Source organism: Scylla paramamosain, chromosome 45, assembly GCF_035594125.1.
Source record: "Scylla paramamosain isolate STU-SP2022 chromosome 45, ASM3559412v1, whole genome shotgun sequence".
Lineage (NCBI taxonomy): Eukaryota > Metazoa > Arthropoda > Malacostraca > Decapoda > Portunidae > Scylla > Scylla paramamosain.
In genome coordinates this window covers 10,879,570-10,888,485 of record NC_087195.1, presented here as the reverse complement: position 1 = coordinate 10,888,485, position 8,916 = coordinate 10,879,570, and the positions used below count along the sequence as shown (strand labels likewise).

The 8,916-nt window shown below is 50.6% G+C and overlaps 2 protein-coding genes across 10 annotated transcripts in view; both read right to left on the bottom strand.

The window, feature by feature from the left end:
* The window catches only part of LOC135094240 (uncharacterized), a 184,412-nt gene extending 179,643 nt beyond the window's left edge, over positions 1-4,769 (bottom strand). For 2 of the 3 annotated variants that reach the window (XR_010263677.1, XM_063994165.1), the window contains exon 1: positions 4,629-4,769. The gene's annotated coding sequence lies outside the window, so the exon portion shown is untranslated. The remainder of the gene's footprint in view (positions 1-4,628) is intronic. The other variant, XR_010263679.1, reaches the window with a different exon arrangement.
* A 43-nt stretch (positions 4,770-4,812) lies between these two features.
* Positions 4,813-8,916, bottom strand: part of LOC135094239 (uncharacterized) — a 124,262-nt gene continuing 120,158 nt past the window's right edge. For all 7 annotated transcript variants that reach the window (XR_010263670.1, XR_010263672.1, XR_010263669.1 and 4 more), the window contains one exon: positions 4,813-4,920. The gene's annotated coding sequence lies outside the window, so the exon portion shown is untranslated. The remainder of the gene's footprint in view (positions 4,921-8,916) is intronic.

The window sequence follows — 8,916 nt, the reverse complement described above, 5'->3', positions numbered from 1 at the left end:
TAAATTGTAGAAATGGAGATGGATGCCAAAACCCCCTGGGACGTGACCACCAGGGCACTGAGAGGGAGGAGGAGCCAGGGGACAGCCAGGAATCCCAGCAGGATGAGGAACAAGAGCGAACGATGGAGACAGAGATGGGAGGGGAGGCTGCCTTGCCATCAACACCGTCACAACACGCCCCATCGCTACCGCAACACAATGTGTACGCCGCGAGACATACAAACGGGAGGAGAAACTTAGTCTGGAAAGGACTAACAGAAGAAGAAACAACCATGTGGGTGAACAACACTTACACAGAATTAGTTGGGTGGTCGACATGTCATCTGTTCGATCCACCAAAGTGTGCAGCCACCAACAAAATTGTACAAGAGATGGTCATCCTCCTCAACAATTACTTACAAGAGTCACCCCTCGCACCGTATGCGATGAAATTATTCTTCACACTGCCAAAACTCTTCTTTCAAAAGACACATAGAAATGCGAAGGTGGCGGAAAACGTGAAAGCCGTCGCAAGAAGAGTGGGTCTATGGCAGAACAACCAACTGGATGAGCTCCTGGAGGAAGCCCGAGCCATCCAGAAGAGGCTGCCAAGGCCATCAGGAAACCAACAAGGGCAGGAAGACAAAGCCCGTAATTTCGCTGGCAATATGCGGCAAGGACAGGTGTCCAGGGCTCTGCGGGCACTTAATGAACAGCAGTCAGGTGGAGTGTTGCCCCTCACCAGGGAAACCATCCACCTGCTGAAGGAAAAAACATCCTCCCCCCCAGTGACGAGGAGGGCCTCAGGATGCAGGGGCCTTTCCGCAAACCCAATGATGTCATCTACGAGGTGATAACTGGAGAGATGATCTGGAAGAAGTCTCTCCAGACACACGGCAGTGCTGGTCCCTCAGGACTAGACGCTAGAGGGTGGCGTCGCCTGTTGAGCGGCGCACTCTGTGGCAGCGCCGCTAACGACCTATGCGGCGCCCTGGCAGCACTGGCGAGGAAGCTTGCCACCACAAATTGTCACCACGTCGAGGCTCTCACCGCATGCCGATTAATTCCGCTGGACAAAAAGCCGGGATGCAGACCAATTGGCATCGGCGAGGTGATAAGACGCATCGTGGGTAAATGCGTCATGACGGTGGTCAAGGACGACGTAAGGAGGGCAGCGGGGGAACCTGCAAGTATGTGCAGGACAGCAGGCAGGAGGGGAAGCCGCCATCCACGCTATGAGGGAAATGTTCAGTGAAGACAATTGTGAAGCGGTGTTATTAGTGGACGCAAAAAACGCTTTCAACACTATTAACAGAAAAACAATGCTTCACAACATTCGAGTAAAATGTCCCCCTCTGGCACAATATGTAGAAAACACATATAGTGACCCCTCGGATTTGTACATATGGTAGTAATAGTGGTAATAGTGTTAAGGTGTTAAAGTCCATGGAAGGGACAACACAAGGTGACCCAGTGGCCATGGCGATGTACGCCCTCGGACTTTCAGTGCTGCAACAAGTTATCTCATATGAGGAAAACGAGTGTGAAGCAAGTGGCGTACGCAGATGACCTGTCAGGGGCCGGCAAAATAACAGACTTGAAAAAATGGTGGGGCTTAGTGAACGACAATGGTCCCATCATAGGGTACACACCCAATGCCGCTAAGTCCGTCCTTATTGTAAAGCCTGAACACTATGACAGTGCAGTGGATAGCTTCAGTGGCAGTGGAGTTATAATAACAAAGGACGGACAACGGCATCTGGGTGCTGTCATCGGAACAGAGGAGTTCAAGAAGGAGTACATAGGAGAAAAGGTGAAGGAGTGGATACATGAGGTGGAAGTCCTGTCTGACATGGCCAGGACTGAGCCTCATGCAGCCTTCTCCGCCTACACCCACGGCTTGCAGCATCGATGGAGATTCGCCATGCGCACCATCCCAGGCATCAGCCCTCTCCTTGCACCACTGGAGGTCTCGATAAGGAACACCTTCCTCCCAGCGTTACTGAGATACCACACCATCGGAGGATGGGGAAAGGGCGCTGCTCGAACTTCCACCAAGACTGGGCGGGATGGGAATCACCTCCCCTGAGAAGTTGGCGACTGTGGAGAACCTCAACTCCCTCAAGCTCACCAGGTCCCTCACAGAGAAGATCATTGCTCAGGACGCACATGGTGAAATAGCCCAAAGTGCAGTCACTGAGCAAGGACGAATTATATCTAGAGATAGGCAACAACATCAACGAAACTGTCTCGAAGACCTGATAAACATCTTGCCTGCAACCACAGTGAGAAAAAATCCTCACTGCACAGGAAACGGGAGCCTCTAACTGGCTAACGTCACTGCCCATCAGAGCGAAGGGCTTCAGCCTCAACAAACAAGAATTTGTCGACGCCATTGCTCTGAGGTACCGGCTGGCCGATGGAAGGACTCCCCAGTACTTGTGTGTGTGGCTCCCCCAATGACGTCAACCACACCATGACGTGCAAAAAGGGGGGATTCGTATGTATCAGGCACGATGAGGGTGAGAGATCTGACCGCCAGCATGCTCAGGGAGGTGTGCCACGATGTCTCCACTGAACCGACCCTCCTGCCGCTAGACGGCGAGCACCTGCGCTACAGAACAGCCAACACCACCAACGAGGCTCGAGTCGACGTCAGTGCACGAGGGTTCTGGACAAGGGGACAGAAAGCATTCATGGACATACGGATCTTTGACCCGATGGCCGCCTGTCACCACGAACTCTCCCTGGAGGCCGCCCACCGCAAGAATGAGCAGGAGAAGATCCGAGCGTATGGGGAGAGAATCCAACACGTTGACCAGGGCAGCTTCACACCTCTGGTCTTCACCACATCTGGCGGGATGGGCTCCAAGGCTCAGTGCTTCTACTCAAGACTAGCCGACCTAATGGCAGAAAAGAAGCACCAGCCAAGGAGCCTGGTCGTCGCATGGATGAGGTGCCGTCTCTCATTCTCCCTCCTCAGATCTGCCCTCCTGTGTCTCAGGGGGACAAGGCATTCCACTCCCATACCTGCAGACTTAGGAGGCCTCGACTGCGAGGCTACAGTGGTGGAGAGTGGCATAAGAGTAGATAGAGTAGAGGTAGAATGAATTTATAGTTAACAACTAATGTTTATATTATAGAGTATTAGATATGGTTGGATGCCACAGTCATTAGCGGGAGCTGGGGCTAATGACCTCCAAGTAATGGAGCCCCTAATTGACACATCAATAAACATGGGGTGGAGGTATTATTATTATTATTGTAGTAGTAGTAGTAGTAGTAGCAGCAGCAGCAGCAGCAGTAATAGTAGTAGTAGTAGTAGTAGTAGTAGTAGTAGTAGTAGTAGTAGTGTTGCAATCTAGAAACGTGACAATTTGGGTAGCAGTGTTGCAAGAGAGAGGAGAGAGGAGAGGAGAGAGGAAGAGAGGAGAGAGAGAGAGAGAGAGAGAGAGAGAGAGAGAGAGAAAGTACGTTCTAGTTTGTGACTTATTATTAAAAAAATTCTCTCTCTCTCTCTCTCTCCTCTCTCTCTCTCTCTCTCTCTCTCTCTCTCTCTCTCTCTCTCTCTCTCTCTCCTCTCTCTCTCTCTCTTATAATAATTAAGATTTTTAGTTCGTTGAATTACAGGAGTTTGTTCAGTGCCACACGATGGAGGGTGTTAAGGGCCTTGCTTGGGATAATGCTGATTGACGTTTCCCCTCCGACTTGGGTTAAATTACTTCAGTTCATTAATGTCAATGCTAATCGCTTCGTCGTGCGGATCGTGATTTGAAAAGTATAATTGTTGCCCAGAAATGTATATGCCTCAAAATTAGTACGTTATGATCATGAAGAAAAAAAAAAAAAAAAAATATTGCGCAAAATCACATCCTAGATTTATAAGAACTGTGAGCAGGCCGTTGACAATTTTTCCATATATATCTTCACGCATTATAAATTTGTTGCTAAAAGTTCCTTCAATAAGCGCCGCTGTAAAGTTGGTGATAAGTTTGGGAAGAAAATAAAATGGTGTGTGTGTGTGTGTGTGTGTGTGTGTGGTGTGTGTGTGTGTGTATGTGTGTGTGTGTGTGTGTGTGTGTGTGGTGTGGTGTGTGATTTTAAGTATCTGAAGCAACGGAAGCGAACTGCAAAACTTTACGTGCCGTTCTCTGCACTTGCCAAACTCCCCTGCATGAGAGAAACATGACCAAGAATAAGCTTTGAATGTTACGAAATACGAACACATGCAGGCAAATGTATACTGTTGTCGATTTGCAACTCTTAAAGCACACATTTTACGGGGTTCGAGAAATTCACCACATTTTTCATTACGGAATGTTTGTAACAGTAGAGAAAGGGAGGGAGGAAACAGGAGTTACAGTAGAAAAGCTGTGATATTATAAAAAAAGAAAAAAATAAACAGTAACAGGAGGTGACCTACAGCTAAAATACAAGTGGAAGCTATCAACACATCCTGCCCTTTGAGAGGTTCCCCAGACTACATGATCCCCCTTGTCCTGCGTAGTGATGGAAGAAAGAGAAGGAACAATACTAACAAAAAACAGAACTATCGCAAACAATCAACACATCCTAGTATTTGACATTTTTAAGTAGCATTCTGCCCCGCTACCCTAGACTAGATAGCCTCCTTGCCCTATGCCACGTACCTGCGGGGTAAGAAGGCGTCTGGCGGCGATCATACGTCACCTTGTCGTCCTCGGAAACAAACAGTTGGTCAAGCTTCTTCAGCTCACTGCTGGGATGTTGTACTTCATGGGGCCGCCTCTCCCCCTTCCTCCTGCTGGCGGTGGCGGCGGTACTAATGCTTTTTTTTCCTGCTCTCCTCTCCTCTTCCCACTGGCACTACTTCCTTCTCTTGTCACTCCGTCAGCACTACTGCCAGTGACTCCGCCGGTGGCGTCCTCCTCACTCACATCGCTGCCAGCCCTACCATCATTTCTGTATATAAAGCTCCAGTTAGAGATTTTGAATTAATAAAAAAAATATTCCGTGGTATACTACACAGAAACACACGTTGAAATTATCAAATGTAACGTGTTTTAGGTTAGGAATGCATAGCGGTAATAATAAATCAACACAGCGCAGAAAAGATGAAGCCTCGGGTTGGAAAGGAAAGGCAAACTGAAGCTGCGGAAAAATGAGAGACTAAGGAAACCACGAGTAAGCAGGAGGGGAAACCACAATTGAAGATAATGAGGGAAGAAATGATGGTGATGGTAAATGACGTTACTCGTGGTATTAGTAGTAGTAGTAGTAGTAGTTAGTAGTAGTGGTAGTAGTAGCGGTAATAGTAGTAGTGGCAATAGTAGTAGTAGTAGTAGTAGTAGTAGTGGTAGTAGTGATAGTAGTAGTAGTAGTAGTAGTAGTAGTAGTAGTAGTAGTAGTAGTAGTAGTAGTAATAGCAGTAGTAGTAGTAGCAGTGGTGATAAGTAATGACCGTTGTTCTTCTCGTAACGCCTTCCTTTCACCATCCATCCACAATCTTCCACCCTCCCTCCACAGCCACCATCTCCCACTACCAACCACTCAAGTACCTTTCACCCCCTGCGCCCCTCAACCACCCATTACCCCCCAGACACCACTGCAACCACTTGACTACCCAACCACCCAATCACCTCGCCCTCCACTTCATCCACCACTTCAAACACCACCACAACCACCTAACTTCTTGCAGCTTCCCTTATTTCTTATGATCTTATGCAAGTAACCAACCACTCGATCCACTTCCTCCCATTTCTCGCTACAGTTTAATCTTTATTTCAGTCCTCATCCGCTCTTCCACCACCATCAGTTATTCAGACCCACTACACACACACACACACACACACACACGTATATCTTGATGGTACAGATTTGTTTCCAGCTCTACATGAAAAGATTTTACACTTTCGTTTCAGTTTTCCTCTTTTTTTTTATTTATTTATTTAGCTCACAATCTAGTACCTGTTTGAATTACGTGGAAATTGTTTTGTTCGACTACAGCATAAATAATTCTCTCTCTCTCTCTCTCTCTCTCTCTCTCTCTCTCTCTCTGGGATTTCGCCGCTAGAGGGCCTTGTAAACAAGCCACGGTGTACGTTCTCCTGATTTTCTTGGAGTTTTGCGAGGGATCCAGCAAGCCTGCGCCTACCATATCACACATTCACCTGTAGTAAGACCCTGTCGTCGCATTTTTGGCAGTTGGGACTTTTAGTGTTTGGACTTTGGCTGTAGATTGGAGGTTGAATCACGTCGGGCGGGGGGGGGGGCGTTCCCTGCACAGGCAGCTCCTCGTCTGCGCATGCGCAGTGCTTCCAGAGTGACGTTGTCATGACGTCGTTCTGCGTCACTGCTTGTGTCCAGCGTTCCCCGAGCCCTGTTTAAGTGAGCAATGGAATACAACGGCCCTGTCACTCACTCTCTCCTCGAGGACGACCTCGACCTTAGTGATGAGGGTGAGTGGCCTTCAATGCCACAAAAGGATCAGCGGAGCTCGGCAGCAGCCACGAGTGAGGCTGGAGTTACCCTCCCCGACGACGAAGCTTCAAGTCTTGTCAACCAATCTTCATCGGCTAAACGTCTTCTCAACAGTTCGTCTGACAGCAACGATGCCTCATCTCTGCCTGCTCCCAAGGCGGCTAAGCAGGGAATAGCTTCTGTTCCCCGTGACGTCCCTTCTGCCACTTCGTCGGTCGCCTCTCCCTCCTCTGCGCCATGCATCTCGCCTCTGCCCTCACAGCCTGCGCCAGTTCCTTCAGCCTTTGCTCCACGGGATGACTACGTAAAGCTCCTCTTCCGAGGCTCTCCATCGGTGGAGACCAAGCTACGTTGGCTCTCTGAAGTCAACAAGGGCTTCAGTCTGGATCGGAGCCTTGCTGAAGTCAAGATGTCCGCTGTAACGTCTCGGTTCGTCTACATCTCCAGAAGTCGCACGGACATTATTGACAGTGTGACAAAAGGGGAATATCTGTCCTTGTTCCTTGATATGCAGGACTCGCCTCAAAGGTCTCGAAAATTCCCTACCTACCTACTGACTCGTTATCCTGTCTGTGTTGAGCCTTCCTTGGCCATGGCTTTGTCTGGGGTGTACAAAGCGAAGCGTTTCATTCAGGACGGTGAACCCATCAATCGCATCGTCGTCACCTGGAGCCTTCCTGAACCCCTGCCACCTTTTATTACTTTTGACTTTCTTCCCAGCCTCCCGCCATGCGAAGTACGCAGGATGAAGGATGAGCAGCCCTGGTGCTTTAGGTGCTGGGGACTCGGCCACATCTCGCGCTACTGTTCCCGTCCTGAGAAGTGCGCCTGGTGCTCTGGCCAGCATCACTCCCTCGCCTGCCCTCACCGGACCCAGCCTCCCTCTACTGGCCCCGCACCAGTCTCACAGGACTCTGAGTCAACGGTGCAGGGATCAGACACACCTACAGCAGATACCTCGAAGTGGAAATGCCCTCGCTGCCGTCAGCCAGGTGTCAACGTCTGGCATGGGTGTTTATGGCGCCCCGCCCACCGCCGCGCCTTCCACCTCGGCTCCGCCTTCCGCCCCACAGTCTGCTCAGCGCGCGTCCGTTCCTCCCCCAGGCCTCCTCCCCGCCGGTGACGGACGCTGGTTTGGTGGCTCCTGAGGTTGCTTCACTTAAGGCTGCTGTGGAATCGATGACGTCTCAATGCTCCTCGTATGCTGCTCGGTTCGAGGCCATTGAACGCAGAATGGAGGGATTCGCCAGCCAGCAGGCTGAAATGAACACCAAGGTTTCTGCTATGATGGACGCGCTCCGAGCACCGTCACCGTCACTACCCTCGCTGGCAGGGTCGACTCCCTCGCCACACACCTCGAGCGGGTTACTGCTCTGCCTCCAGCATCCTTGTCCTCCTGCAGTGCGCCGCAGAGAGTTGGCCACGCCTCCCATTCGTCTTCCTCTGGTCGCGCTAAGCTAAGAGTAATAATAGATAGCCAGCCACAGCTTCACGTCCTCTCCTGGAATGCCTGCGGCCTCACTCATTGCCTTAAACAATCTGCCCTCAAGAGTTACGTGCAGCAGCATCATCCTGATATTATTTTAATTCAAGAGGCTTTTGTTGGCCATCCTGTGGCACAAAGGGGTGCGCCGCCGTCGCTTCGTGCCTACATTCCCTACGTTCATCATGCTCGGAACGGTCTCATCACCTACGTTCACTCTGCTGTACGGCACAGGCTGCTCCGGTGCTCCACACATGATGACACGACCTTCCAACTGTTTGAGGTCGCAGCAGGCGCTGGTACGATTTGGCTGTGCAATGTCTATGTGGCTCCAGGCCGGATAGACACTGCTGTTCTCCCCACTCCAAGTGTTCAAGGCACCATTTACATGGGTGACTTTAACGCCCGTCATCCTGCGCTGGGTGACATCTTTCCAACACCAAATCGCAACGGGACACGCCTAGAGGAATGGCTGCATCGTTACCGGCTAACACGATGGGATACTGGCGGTGCCACGCACTCAAAAGGAGGCACTCTTGACTACATCTTGACTCAGGGCCTGGTGACATCCAATGTCACGTGCTCCTCTGTGCCCACACTGTTTTCTGACCATCTTGCCCTCGCCCTCCATTACTCTCTCCCAGCCGCTCCTCCCCACCTCCACCGTCGCATCCGCATTACCATTCCTCCTAAGTACTGCCCAACGTATGTCTCCTACATGTCATCCGCCGTTCCTACGTTTCCTATGACCTCTCCTGAAGACTTGTACTCCTCCATTGTCACCTCAACACACTCCTTTTATGACCACTATGTTCGCAAGCTGCACGTCAAGCGTCGTCTGCGAGCTCCAGCCTGGACACTGGATCACCATATTACCATGGCAGAGAGAAAGGCGAGGGAGGATGGCCTTTCCTTCCAAACTCACCCCTCCCCGGAGAATCTGCGGAGGTATCAGTTGTCCAGGAACAAGCTCGTGGCCCTCCAGCAATGTGTCC